Genomic DNA, 13968 nt, shown 5'->3' on the forward strand with positions numbered 1-13968 from the left:
ATTTATCCAAGCAACTATATTTTCAAAAAACTGACTGCTCTGTAAGGTCTCAGGCCTGAGACATCCAAATACAGAAAAAATATTTAAATCAGCTTAATGTTATTACTCGCTAAATTGTTTATCTGTCCAACTGTGGTTCAGAGCTCAGTTTGAACCGTACTTAATAAAAGAAAGGTGTTGAACATTTTACTGTCCATGGCCAGTGGCCTCCTTCTACTGATTAACGGTAGCATTATTAAGGTCATGTTATCCAGCCTCTAACTCTACTCTTCCTTTGTTTTTGTTTTTTTTTTTTGTCCCGATAATATTCATCAGAGCCCGGTTGTTCGAAAGCCGATTAACACTAATCCACGATTAAATGTTGACGGAAGTTTTCGTCTCGCTCATTAAAAAACGATTTTAAGGATAATTTTAAGCTAATGGTAAAGAAAAGTCTAAGTTAAAACTTAGGGACAAAAATCTTTTGGACAAATTAATAAATATACTAGAATCAAAGTTCACGTTTACCCAGGATTAGCTTAATCGGACTTTGAACAACTGGGCCCAGAGTTCCTTTCTATAATATGCCTTTATTAGCCTTGGGAGCAGTACCCCTCCCCAGCCCTTATTTATCATCTGTAGGCGTGTATAAGTGTTTCCTTTTTCTTGAATTGGTTGTAATCCGTTTGCAATTCTTTCCCTCTTCCTTTTGCTATGTTGGCTTGCTTGCTATCTTAATGCTCCATTGTGACGTCAAACATCTTAAGAAATAGTCTAGTTCGTGCATTCTGGTTAAGACTATATTTGAATTGTTCTTTTATTCAACTAAGTGATTTTCTGTGTGTGAGTTTATCAATTATTGTATTTCATTCTGTTGTACTGTATAGGTTTATTGCGCCCTGTTGGTGCCAAAATAAAAGAACATGTGTTCACATAGTTTGCATAAAAATGGAATTTAACTCCCAGAGGAGAAATATGTCATTTTTCCTAACACCTACACCTATTACTCTTTGTTTATTAATAAAAATGAAAATAAAATATCAAACAAGGAATCTACTAATACTGTTTCTATTAATAGGTCATCGTTAATCATCGTTAATGTTATTGTTCTATTAATTAATTAATTTATTTTTTGTGCAGACTCTTGGGGAAGAATAGAATCCTTCATATCCAACCTGGCTTGTTCAACAGTCTCTCGAATTTGAAGACCTTGTAGGTTTCTGCCCACCTTTTCTCCTATACCATACAGCCCATGGTTGTCGCGAAAGAAACAAACAAATTAAAAATTACAGTTCAAAGCCGCTTAAAAATAACGTACGTGCATGGCCATTGGGTGATAAAAATAGTAAAGGTTCAAATCACGTGCACCTCACGTGAACTGACATGTCAAGTAAGCAAGTTTTAGAAAGAAAACACGGCATGATTATATGATTATTGAGGTGGGCAGGATGGGGGAGGGGGGTGGGAGGAAAATAATTCGTTTTGGGATCGTAAGCTATTGTTGAATATCGAATATGCGTGCGACACTTCCGGCTCAGAACTAACGTCATGAATTATGAGATCAAAACCGATTCACAAACACTTGACATTTGGATCCCGTGAATGTTACCAAACATCACATATTGGGCCCTAAAACTATTCAGACTGAATGAAGACAGCAACTGAATGTTCTCCCATCCTAGATTTCTCTCCTATTCCGCTCTAAAAATATATATATATTCATTCCTGCCGTGTTGTTTTGAGTTATCGTTTTAGCAGCGGCGGCTCAAATCAATGAGGCCCTGTTCAGAATAGAGCTCTCTGCCTTGACGCTAAAAAGGACGTTGTTCAGACTCCTTGGTGCCCAAGGGGCATTCGTGTTCTCCTTCGTTAATTTAGCACTCGCCATTTTGTTTGCTGTTTCGTACACAAACCTGCATGCTTTAGAAAGCAGCCAGCGAGTTTGGAATGTCTATTGTATCAATTTTCTTGTACGATAGTTGGTCAAGGTTTTTCTTAAGTTTCAAATTCATTGGGTTATTTTATAACCTGAACGGGGCTTGGTCCTTTGACCTAAATTTTCGCGGCTTTCATCGGCCTGTAACCGCACCTAGGTCGCATTTCAATCTCGTGCAATTTTCTCTAAAAATAGCATATCTTGGGAATTTAAAATTTCTTCGAAAATAGTTAATCCAAGGCTATCTTCAGACGAAGTATCAGAAATTCGACCAGGTTGTCGCTGAAATGGAGTTCTCGATTCTTACAAGCAGCCGCTCTTAAGTACGATAAGGAAAAAATACCCGTAAATCTTGCTAGTCTTTCGGAGCTTTAATTTGGCAAGAATGTTTATTCCTCGACCAATGGTAAAAGACTCATTCTCTTGAAGGTAGTCTCCCCCAGCAGTTAACATTTTGAAACGAATTAGGCTGGCTATTAATTAGTCTAAAGCTAGATACTCGTTGTTTTGCAGATTTGTTGGATCAAATGGATTTGTGAACCTACCCACTGGAATATTTTTTAATGTGGCAAAGTTGGGAAAACTGTATGTAATCGACACGTTTCTCTTTGGAAACTTTTTTCTTATAGATACCTTTATTTCAAAAGGGCAACAGCTCTTGATAAATAATTGGACTAACAACGCCTTGTATTTTTGCAGTGGTATGGCGTCAAATGGGATTCAACGTCTAAACTCTGGGATATTCTCCAATCTGCCAAAATTGTGGATGTTGTAGGTTTCTTAACATTTTTCTTTGTGCTTATCACGTGGCGTTGAAGCCGCGGTAACAATACCTACGTAACTGACTTGACTAATTTAACAATGATTAAAATTACATCTAAATTATTGCAAACTTTTATTCAGAACCATGCGGCATAAAACAAAGTCATTTCCAAGTATTTTCTTGTCTGCTTTCAGCTGTCGGCATTCAGCTTTCAGCACTCAGCTGTATGCAATTACTGAGCGTGATAAATAAGAAAGGCTACAAGAATGCAAAAAAATCCTCCGGTAAATAAAAAAAGTAGTGCTGAAAAAACGAGATTCTAAATATTTTTGAGCAGTCAAAACAAAAAAAGGCATCTTGTACTATACTTAGCATTGTATTAGTGTCCTTTAAACTTGGTGTTTCTGTACTGAAAAGAAAGAAAGAATCAAAAGTAAAAATTGCCTGTTAGTGTACTTTGGTTGTAAAAATCCCACGCATGTAAAAATGACGTCATACACTCATTGCCAACAAATGGCTGAAATCAAACTGTCTACACAATTTAGGCCTGGTTTTCATCAGTGTTGCAATCGTGCCCACAAGCACAAATACCATGGAATGACAAAGCAACTAATAAATTGTTGATCAAACATGAAATCCGCACTGGATTTCTTTGAAAAGTTCGGGGTGGTTTAGGTTCTTAAAGCAAGCGAACATTGTTTTCTCTTCTTGCAGGCATCTGGGTTTCAACAAAATTCGTAGTCTCCCACCAAGTATATTCTTCAAACTGACGAAGCTGTTTTACCTGTATGTGCTATGTATAACGCACATTATTAAAAACTGGATTATTGTCAATGCATTTTCAGGGATTTGATTGGCTTAGAAGTCATTGTACCATGCACGAGAAACAGCGACGATTCAATTGTCTTTTGATTGTTCTTCCAAAGCGAAATCAGCGAGAAATAACAATTTTCTTAGCTGTTTTTAATGAAACAATTACTCCACTCATACTTCGGATATGAGATAATTGTGGCCAACTCTATCATTTCACATCTAACAGGCGTGAGTGGAATAATTGTATCACAGTATCTAGTGAGGCGTGGTAAGTATAGCTTCTAAGGCCATTTCTAATTATCAAAGAATTTAAAAGCAAAAGCTCACCAAATTTCATGAAACTTTAAAACAAATTTTAAAAACTCCTTTACGGCAGTGATTTCTTTTCTTTTCTCTTCGGGAATCATTAATGATTTGAGACCTTCGTGTACAGTTTCTTCACATTCAATTATTCACCATCTACAAGTATAATGCCAATGTGACCACACCCCTAGCTAGCGTCTATCTCAAATTCACATTCACATAAGGGGACATTCATAACTCATTACTTTATTAATGTAAGCTGCGCCACAAGCAGTCTGGCAAAGCCTCCCCCAGACAGTGTCGTAAATTATCCCTCATAAAAACCGAAGGGGAGTGATAACTAGATATTTGATATTTGATATCAGGTCACACTGATTACTCCCTCGTTGTTTATAGTAACACTTTCCTTTCTTGCAGGCATTTGGCAGGTTATAAAATTCAACAACTACCATCTGTAATATTCTCTCATCTGCCACGATTAAAGTTCCTGTACGTTGCCTAAATAATATATGACCAAATTATTTGTATTGGAGTGTATTGGAGGGTCAAGGGAGCACATGTTACCTGCGCTAAACAAAAAAGTGCCAACGCTGAGCTCATAACTTTTTTTAATATCAAGGCAAAAATCACTTAACCTGCTAACTTTGATTAGTCACGAGACTGCATATTTCTATTGGAACAAAATTCTGACAGCTCGGTTTTCATCTTTTCATCAGAAACTTAAGTCTTTTATAGTAACTTTAATATTTTGACACCCTTTCGATTTTCTTCAGTTGGTATGATTAATTTGTAATCAATTTGGACGATTTTCTGCAGTAATGAAGAAATCGAGAAATCCAAGATGGCGGTTGTGAAGAACAAAGGACTTGATTCTCACGTGATATGACGCCATCAGTGCACTTGATGGACCTCAAAGAAAACAGTTTGGGACAAACAATATATCTTGAAGTCTTATTATCGTAGTTAACAGCCTTAAATTTACAAGAGGGGGGAGGGGGAGTTGTTTGAGCCCCCTACCCTAAGGTTAGAAAAGCAAAAAATAAAAAGTCCTAAATGGGATTAAAAAAGTTATAAAAAGGCTTAAGGTTTATTTAAGTGATATTTATTTTAGCTTAAAAATCAAACAATAGCCCGCAACTCAAATTTCCATTTAGATTCAATTTTCCTCGTACTACAAAAACTGGATTCACAAAATATTCAGTGTTATTTCTATTACTATTAAGCAATCTGGGTGACCAAAGCAAAGAATATCGTTCTATTCATCCCGTAACGTTTTTTTTCCTATTCAGCTACGACTTTTACCCTTCATCTTTCTACTTCACAAACAGCAATCATCTATTTCTAGAGCACTATCTGAAGTCGACAAATAATTCATATTCATTTAAGTTAGTTGCCGACTTATCCACAGTATTAATTATTAATTAAACATTTATGTATAGCAAAAAAAGTTACTTACCAAACTCATCAGAGGCAAAAGACCACCATTGAATAACCGAGGAAACTCTACCATCCATTTCAGATTTTTGGACAACAACGCTATAACATCCATATCGAATGTTACCTTTTCCAGGCTTTCAGGTCTTCGATATTTGTAAGGATAAAGCTTCCAGTTCTCTTGTTTTTATATAACCAAATGCCCATGGCAACAATACATATTATTGATAACAACAACAGAACTATTATTAATTTTAGCCACCTGCAATTATTACCTGTCTTGTCATTTTGTTAAACGAACATTACGAACACCTTTTTAAATATTTTATTATTGTCCCTCATTCTCGACGTGTTTAATTTTCATTGTCATTGGCAATGTCATATCATCAACATCGTACTCTCTATTTTTGGAAATCCCTTTCCAAAATTACATGAAGAAAACTTAAGGTCAAGCTTGGACAGACTGATTGCCATTCTGTTTAAGTCTGTTTGAAGAAATCAGTCATACGTACTACAGCACAAATTCGAGGATTAATAAAGTTTATGATGATTGTAAAAAAAAACATCAACAACAAAAAACAAAGACTGATTGCCCTTCTTTCCCCGTGAATGCTTGGGAAACGAATATGACCAGCGCAGATAAATGATCGTATTAGAGAATAACCATATTATTACATGGGAAAAACTTTGTGACAAGACTGGCCTGTGCATAAAGGGTCGTACATGATTCCCATGGAACAGTATGTACCAAAATTGCTATTGAAAAAAGAAAAAGAAAACTCCCGGCCTACAATGCCAAATTATGACAAGAAAAAGCAGGATTTAGGAGACTGATTACGTGTCTATCTGTTTCTTTGTGTCGTTTTTCTTTTTTAAGGAAAAAAGCAATTAAATCTTAAATAAGTTTAACTAACGTTATCCACATTACCAAGAGGCTAGGTACGTTTAGCTTGTAAATTGTTGTAGAGCTATTAAATTATGTTTGTTTTGCAGATTGCTCAATAAGAACCGTCTACAATCGATCCCTGATGGAGCTTTCAAAAATCAGCAGAACCTTAAATTAATGTATGTAGGTATTCGGAACATGTAGATTCTAACGGATATTCTGGAAACCAGGATGGAGGGTTTTAAGAATATTAAACACAAGGTTATGTTAGTCTTCACGTTTTCTTCTTACTATTTCACCTAAGTATACCAGTTTTCACATTGTCGGAAGTATAGTTTATAAAACTCGCTCATAGCTTGCTTGTCGGTGATGATTTCTCTTCCTAAACTAACTGTGTATGTATCTGTCTTTCAGAAATCCAAGGTGAATCGCCATTCTAACAGGAATACGTTCTTGTCATTCTAAAAAAATATGGAAATGAGGCAACAGTTTCTGATGTAACCCCTTGCCCAATACATGCAGTGTGTCATTGCCTGCCATTGATGATCTTTTATTTTTACCGAAGGGGGTCAGGGGGGGGGGGGGGATGGGAAAGCAAATTCTATGGCATCTTCTAACTTTTACGGTCATGTCTACACGTCTACACGTCTTTCCAAGTTGTGCACAGCTGTCAAAGTTTTAACACACACAATCAAGTGTGGTATTAAAATACGCAGTTTACATGACTTAAGCTCGTGTATAAAATGTATATCGCTGTTTCACAGAATGCTTTCAGATAACTCTATCAAGACAATTGGATCCGAAGCCTTCACTGTTCCGAAGAAAAACCTGTTAATGTAAGAAGTTGACCTTTTGTATTAAATCTTAAATCCACTTTTTAAGTAATACTTTTACGGTAGATATATCTTTTTTTCAGTCAGCGATACAGGCATACTCAGAAAAAGAAAATCAGAAATTCTTGTTCAATGCCCAAACTCCCAGGAGTCTCCTGTAGCTCAGTAGTGCGGAATATCCGAACTAGTAATTGGAAGGTCTTAGGTTCGGCTCCTGTTTGGAGAACTCAAATTTTATTTTTTCTGAGTAGCCCTGTGTCACTGACTGAAACAAAAATGTATCTATCATTATCTAATTTCTTTTACCTTTATGGTATTGGGGGCTGGGGATTAGGGACTTAGCATGGCTTAAAAGCAGAACGCATATTTTTGGTCGCATTCTGGATATACGCCTGCCTCGCAGGCTTCAAATCTCTTGATTTGGAAACCGGGATATGGAACGTTTTTCAACAGGTTTAACATAGGTGAACTTAATATATTTATTAAGCCAAGCCTAAAAGCAGAGCTCCAATTTTTTTCATAGCATTTATAGAAATCTGCTTATCGCGCGTATAGACATTGTAACCTTACCAGTCCCTCATCCTTTCTAAAGTTGTATATATTTTTAGTGCACATGCAGCAAACTCCCTATCAACAATAACAATGTAATACACAATTATTACTTAAGGCTGATTTGTTGTAACAGAGGGCATTTTTTCTTAATTTTCCTTTCACCGATCAAGGGTTGGTGATTGGTTGATCTTTGCGCTTGTACCCCAATCTCTTTCCCAAAGCCCGCGAGCGTTTTTGAATGGGAATGAGATTGCTAGTACCTAGCCTCCTTCGTAGACGCTATTCAAACCCTTTTCATGGGGTCATACATAAATTCCTCTCCTTTATCAAGCAAAAATGGCGCCGGATAAGGGTAAGCGGGCTCTGAGAACGAGCGAAGAGGCGAAGTTGCTTCTGCTTCGTTCTAGAGATTTGGATAAAACAGGATAAAAATAGCAGTGTGCAGACATCTTCGTGTATTAGGATGGTGGAAAAAAAAAAAAAAGAAAGGATATTTTTAAGCGCTAGTAAACTTTGCATAAGTTCTCAAGTTTGGAAGCGATCGAGTATTTCGATTCCTACGCCTCATCTTATTTTTCCTGCGCAACTGTGTGGAAATGTGCCGTTCTAACAGCAGATTTGTTGGGTTGAAGGAAAACTTTTAGTGTGATAAATGTCAAACGTAGAAGGGGTTTTGCTGTGTCAGTGGACGGCAAAACGTCCGACAGCTCTGTCAATCAAGGAGGTAAGATAACTTCAAATCTTTATGTACGTATAAACACCTTTAAACTGTTTGTAGTACGTGTTTTTTCTGTAGAGGGAGCAATTTTCCAGAGAAATATTTAATCAAGATAATATTAAATTGCAAACTAATAAGGACAATAGTAGGCCAGTGTTGTTATAATAATTCATGTGGTCCACTAATACTAGGAGATCATTCCAAACTAGTACACCGTGGAACAATTGAAAAACAAGTCATCATAAATTAAAAGGATTTACAAAATATTCTAAATTTCATCGTTTTCTAGTCAATTTGAGAGATTTTTTTTTGTTCATGTTTAGGTTCTGGGAGATGGACATTGGAGATGTTTGAATACAGGAGAAATATTTGAAGTCAAATTAGCTTCGTGTCATTTTTCGATTTTCTTACTGCACTTGTAGCTCTATAGCCATTCTTGTACACTTGAAGTTGTTTATTTTGGTTTTTGTATAAACTTAAACAAAGTGCTCAGTTCCATGCAACTGACATTGATTTACAAGAGAGTCAAGATGTCTTTCTTGCTCTTAACTTAATCTGAGAATGCAGTATAATTTTTCCCATTTGTTTTGGTAGGGATAGAAAAACATGAACCTTTCATAACTTCCTGTCAATCACGTTAGTTTCTTTGTTTTGAGAGTGCAAAGTGATACTGTTTTGTTCAGAGAAACCACAGCAGTAATTGGCTGCCTCTTATTCTTGATATTTGTAAAGTCAACACAACAATGAATTATGAATGCCTTTTGCTACTTTGTATAAATATGAAAACTAGTAATAATCAAAACTGGATTACAGAGTGCATTTGGTGACCTCGATCCTAGCCTAGGTTCTCTCCTTTGCCAATTTGATGATGATGTCATCTGTCCCTGCAAAGTTTACAGGGGGTGCCAGATATATGTCCCAATATCCTTTCATTAATGGCAATCAACTTTAGTTCTCCCATACAATCTCAACTCTCAATGCTCAGCGAATGCCCATTCAATTTGGTTCCTGCGATCATAAAAATTTATCAAAAGGTAAGAAATTTAATACACAACGGGATCTATCCCTTGATGGGGAAAGTGCACAGAAACGTTCACGCAAGAACGCATAATTTACAAGTTTATAAACTGCCTCAACAAGAACTTCCATTAAGGACGGTGCCTACTGTTGTTGCTGCGCATACGTTCTGCGCATCTCGAGATACTCGGGTTTCCTATGGGTGATGCCTACTAATACAGGGATATTTTTGCGCGGTTTAAAACTATACGGAGAAAGCAGAACTTAGCAAGTGCTTTTGGTATCTCAAAAGAAAATTGGGGGTAACCGTGCATGTTTCAGAGATAATTAAGCTTCAATTTAGGAAAAAATCCCATACATTGCTTTATATTTTGTTTTTCCCGCGTAGTCATAAACCACACAAAAATACTCCGGTATTAGTAGGCACCGTCCTTACGAGCCATACTGTGTTTTCATCACATCTGTCATGATCTGTGATGGTAAATAAAAAGCTTACATCAATTTGTTTTTTGTTACAGCTAAAACACAAGATCTAAACCTACCAGTAAAGTTTACACCCTCTGTGCATGGCTTTTGTGCCCAGGCAGTGGCAAATCTTAAAACACTCTTGAGTGAAGGTTCATAATTTATGCAGATGGGGCCTATGATGATTTTTAAATTTTCCCTGTCATGTTTTCGATAATGCTATTGCTAGATGAGGTCAGGTTCCGAGATGCCGAATTGTACAGAATTTGCATGTCTGATTACTGCATCAGGATTTATCAGGCACATGAAAGCAGTGGCCAGGGGGAAGCTGGCTGGAAAGGACTAATTCTGCAGTCGGCCGAGATGCCATTATCGATGGCGGTTCTATAAAATGGAATATTTTCAAAGATTTCATGACAAATAAGACGAAGAAATTTAGAAAATGACTGTGACTAGCTCACTATGAAATTACGAAGCTAAAGAATGGAAGGAAATGCATGGAGGGTTGCTCATGACATAGCGTTGCACATTGACGATGTACCTGTTGTCAGATTACATAAGGGCATTTGTAACAGAGAGGGAGGAGGAGGCGGGTTTTGTTTTTTTCAACAGGACCCAGCTAATCATGATTACATGAAGCCATCTGAAAGTTAAAAAAAAACATGTACCCGGCTATAATTATTTTGCTAACATTTGCTGCTAGAGTTATACATGGAATTTGTCAAAGACACCTGCAAGGTTAAGAAAGAGCAGCAGTGCGCTTCAGTTGAAAATGGTTGGCTGGCTTCATGATGGGCAGAATTCCATGCCCTTTCCCAGATAAGGAGAAGTCAAGGTGCAAATTAAAATGTCTTTGAATCTCCGGCTAACTCTTTAGATGGAACAGCATTACCGATACGTTGATGGCTTTATGCCTTATTCCTTCGATAAAGGAAAGCTGAACACAGGGAAAGAAATTGCAGACTTTTCTTTTACTTTTTTGGTTTCTGAGGAGCCAGTTAAAATATACCTAGATCATTCAAAACATCCCCATTTTTCCAAAGATTTGCGAAGTCACGCGACCGTCGAGAAGCGATGAAACCGAAAACGAGGATAACAATTGGGAAGAGTTTCTACTATCTGGAGGGTTAAAATCTCTTTATGTTTTTGAATTTGACATTCACTCGACAAAAACTCTCCCTTCCATACAAGAAAAAAATTGAAAAATGAAAAGATTATTGTGCTAATAACCAGTCATCTACAAGAAGCAAAGGGGACAGAAATAGTGACAATGAAAGTGCCAGGCCAGTGTCTTTTACAAGCTAACAAACCCACATCTGATGATAATGATAAAAAATGTGGAGACGACACTGTTGTTGTAGGTGAAACATGGTGCAGTGAAACTGAGGGGATGCTGAGTGAGAGTGAGAATGATGATAGCGAGTGTGAACTTTTACCATCGCCAGCGAAAAAACAGTACAGCACTAGAAGTGGACGCGCTTTGCATTCAATTGGTAAATTGCTTAACCCTAAATAGTTTAGAAAAGTGCTTAGCCCTAAATAGTATTGTTTGTTGCTTAACTGGAAGGGGTATTTTGCAGAACGCTGAACGCCAAATGTCGCATTTTACGCCACCTACAACAGTTTAGCATTAAGCAACGAACAAAGTTATCAAGGTCTAAGCACTTTTCTTTTCTGTTTAGTGCTAAACACTGATCATACAGTCGGTTAGCTTTAAATTATTTGTTGCTATGGCAGCCATTGCATAAAAGAACATCTATGGATTCAGTGTTTGGTGTTCTGCAAAATACCTCTGCCGCTTGAAAATTAAACCCTAATTCTTCTCGGCCTCATGCAAATCAAAATACTATATGTTATACAATAAGCTAAATTAAGGTTGTAAGGTATCCTCTTGAACCCCAAAACCCCACTTCAGCAGAACTGACATTTTCAGCTACACTGGGATTTTGAGTAGGGGTCCAAAAAAATATCAAAATATTATGTACACTGTAGGTAAATATTCAGGACTGGATCGGCTATTTATCGAGTTTTGATAGTTTCCTTCACGCTTAAAGTATTTTTTCTGTTATTATTCTTTTAAGTTTTAAAGATGACCGAGGCGAACTAAATATATGCGAGTATTAAAAACTTGTCAGTAGTTTATGCTAATGATACAGTGTTAGAAGACGTTTACTTGACTGACTATTTTACATGAGAATCAATTTTTTTTTAAAATGAAGCAAAAAGGAAAGAGATTAGAAAATAAAACTCCAAGGGAAATAACGAACATGGACCGAAAAAATGAGGTCAAGAGATTGCTCCGGCTGAAGTTAGCAGTAGCTTAAGTTAAACAAGTTGCAGTGTCAACACTGCAAGAAAAACAACATCTTCCAAAATTCAGCAAAGTTTTGTCAACAAAATCACATAAATAATATTATACTCGCCTCTTTGGAGTATAATCAGTCGTTTAATTCCATTGCTGATTTTTTCGTTTGTTTTACAACGTTAAGTAAGCGAAACGTTCCACTTCAAGAGGAAAATCCAACGTTTAGTCGCGCCGGATCAGAGTAAAACGATTCACTTGAAGATCGGCGACCCTAAAAGCCGGAACGGTGGAACGGCGGAATGGTGGAAAATCACCCCAAATCCTAAAAGACAGAACGGCGAAAAATACCCCAAATCAACTATAACCCTAAACCTAACCCTTACCCGTATAGTGTTTAAGAATGTGGGGTGATTTTCCGCTTTTCCACCGTTCCAGTTATTAGGGTCGCCTCTTCAAGACTCACGTACGGCCCCTGCGCCTGCGATGTGCCGATGTAACACCTTCATGTATATTTCCGCCGCGAGTCGTCTTACTCTTTCTCCCGCTGTTGGAGGAGATAAGAAAATAAAACTTCAAGGGAAATAATGAACATGGACCGAAAAAAAATGAGCTAAAAACACTGCTCTGAAGTTAGCAATATTAAGCTTAAATTTAAATTAAACGGAGTGTCATCACGGCAAGAAAACAAATCTTGCACGATAGCAATCCAACAAAGTTTTGTCAACAAAATCACATGATATATATCTACCTCTTCTCAGAATAACCAGTCCTTTTATTCCATTGCCAATATTTTTAGTTCTTTTTACAACGTTAAGTGAGCGAAACGTTTCACTTCAAGAGGAAAAATCCAACGTTTCGTCGCGCCGGATCGGAGTAAAATGATTTCACCTCAAGATTCTGATGATGTGCCGGCCAATTTGTTTCTCCCGCCGCTAGTCGTATTGCTCTTTCACCCTCTGTTGGTCACAAAAATTGACTTTGTATTCTGTCAAAATTATCATTACTAATATTTTTCTCTAAAACGCAGTTGGTGATCCAACTTCCCGCCGTAAAAAAGTGGGCTGCAGCACAGGGTTTGAGTGTCTCATTTCACATTGCCTTATATGGAGGAGCGTACGTACGTACGTACGATTTACGGTCGGGACGTCATAACCAAACCAAAATTTTTCGCACTCATGGGTTTACTAAAATCTCTTAGGTATGGGGCTCTGCTCGCGCGCGCCTTGAGGCGCGCGTGGAACTCCGCTAAAAGTATTTTAGTCTTGTCTAGGGAAAGCGAGGCATTTCAAGGACAGTAAAGGTTTTTAACACAAAGAAAAAATAATATTGCAACTCATCGATTACTTATTTTTTTTTTTCTTTCTCAGATATATGATACGCACGGAACTAAGAAGTTTGTACTTTGGTTCTTTCCACGGCATTTCTTATCTAACAACCAACGTGTAAGTTTAAAGAGACAGTGTCACCTAAACATAAAAAAAAAATTGCTCTAGTTTTGTTAAGAGATACCCTACCTACTTGTTTACAGAAATTAGCATCAATCATCGTTAGCTGCTGATAGCTGGGATGGAAATGGATTACGACCAATTTTTTTAAATTAATTAATTAATTAATTAATTAGTTAATTTTTCAGTTTTGCCGAATACAATGGACGCGTCATTCCACCATTGCACGATCTACAAAGCGAGGGTTTTACCTGAAAAGTGACAACAACCTGATTCATATGGTGATCGATTAGAGAAGAAGGTTTCTAAATTATTTTAGTAACATGATGAAGTGCATGTACTTTTATTCAAGTTACTCAAACCTAACAAATAGTCTCTCAAACCAAAGACAAAGGAAATCATGCACTGAGACGTGTTTGGATATTTGATGAAAAACTCCTCGTTTTTGCATTTTCAACTCTCTTTTCGGTGTTTCATATGCGATAAAACACTGCGTTTCGTTTTTGATATATTACATGA

General features: G+C 37.0%; 1 protein-coding gene across 3 annotated transcripts in view; it reads left to right on the forward strand.

The window, feature by feature from the left end:
• Window positions 1-13968, forward strand: part of LOC146454510 (uncharacterized) — an 81130-nt gene that overhangs the window by 17918 nt on the left and 49244 nt on the right. The window lies entirely within an intron of this gene.

This window comes from Pavona decussata, unplaced genomic scaffold (genome assembly GCF_977016875.1).
Source record: "Pavona decussata unplaced genomic scaffold, jaPavDecu1.1 SCAFFOLD_300, whole genome shotgun sequence".
NCBI classification, from domain to species: Eukaryota; Metazoa; Cnidaria; class Anthozoa; order Scleractinia; family Agariciidae; genus Pavona; species Pavona decussata.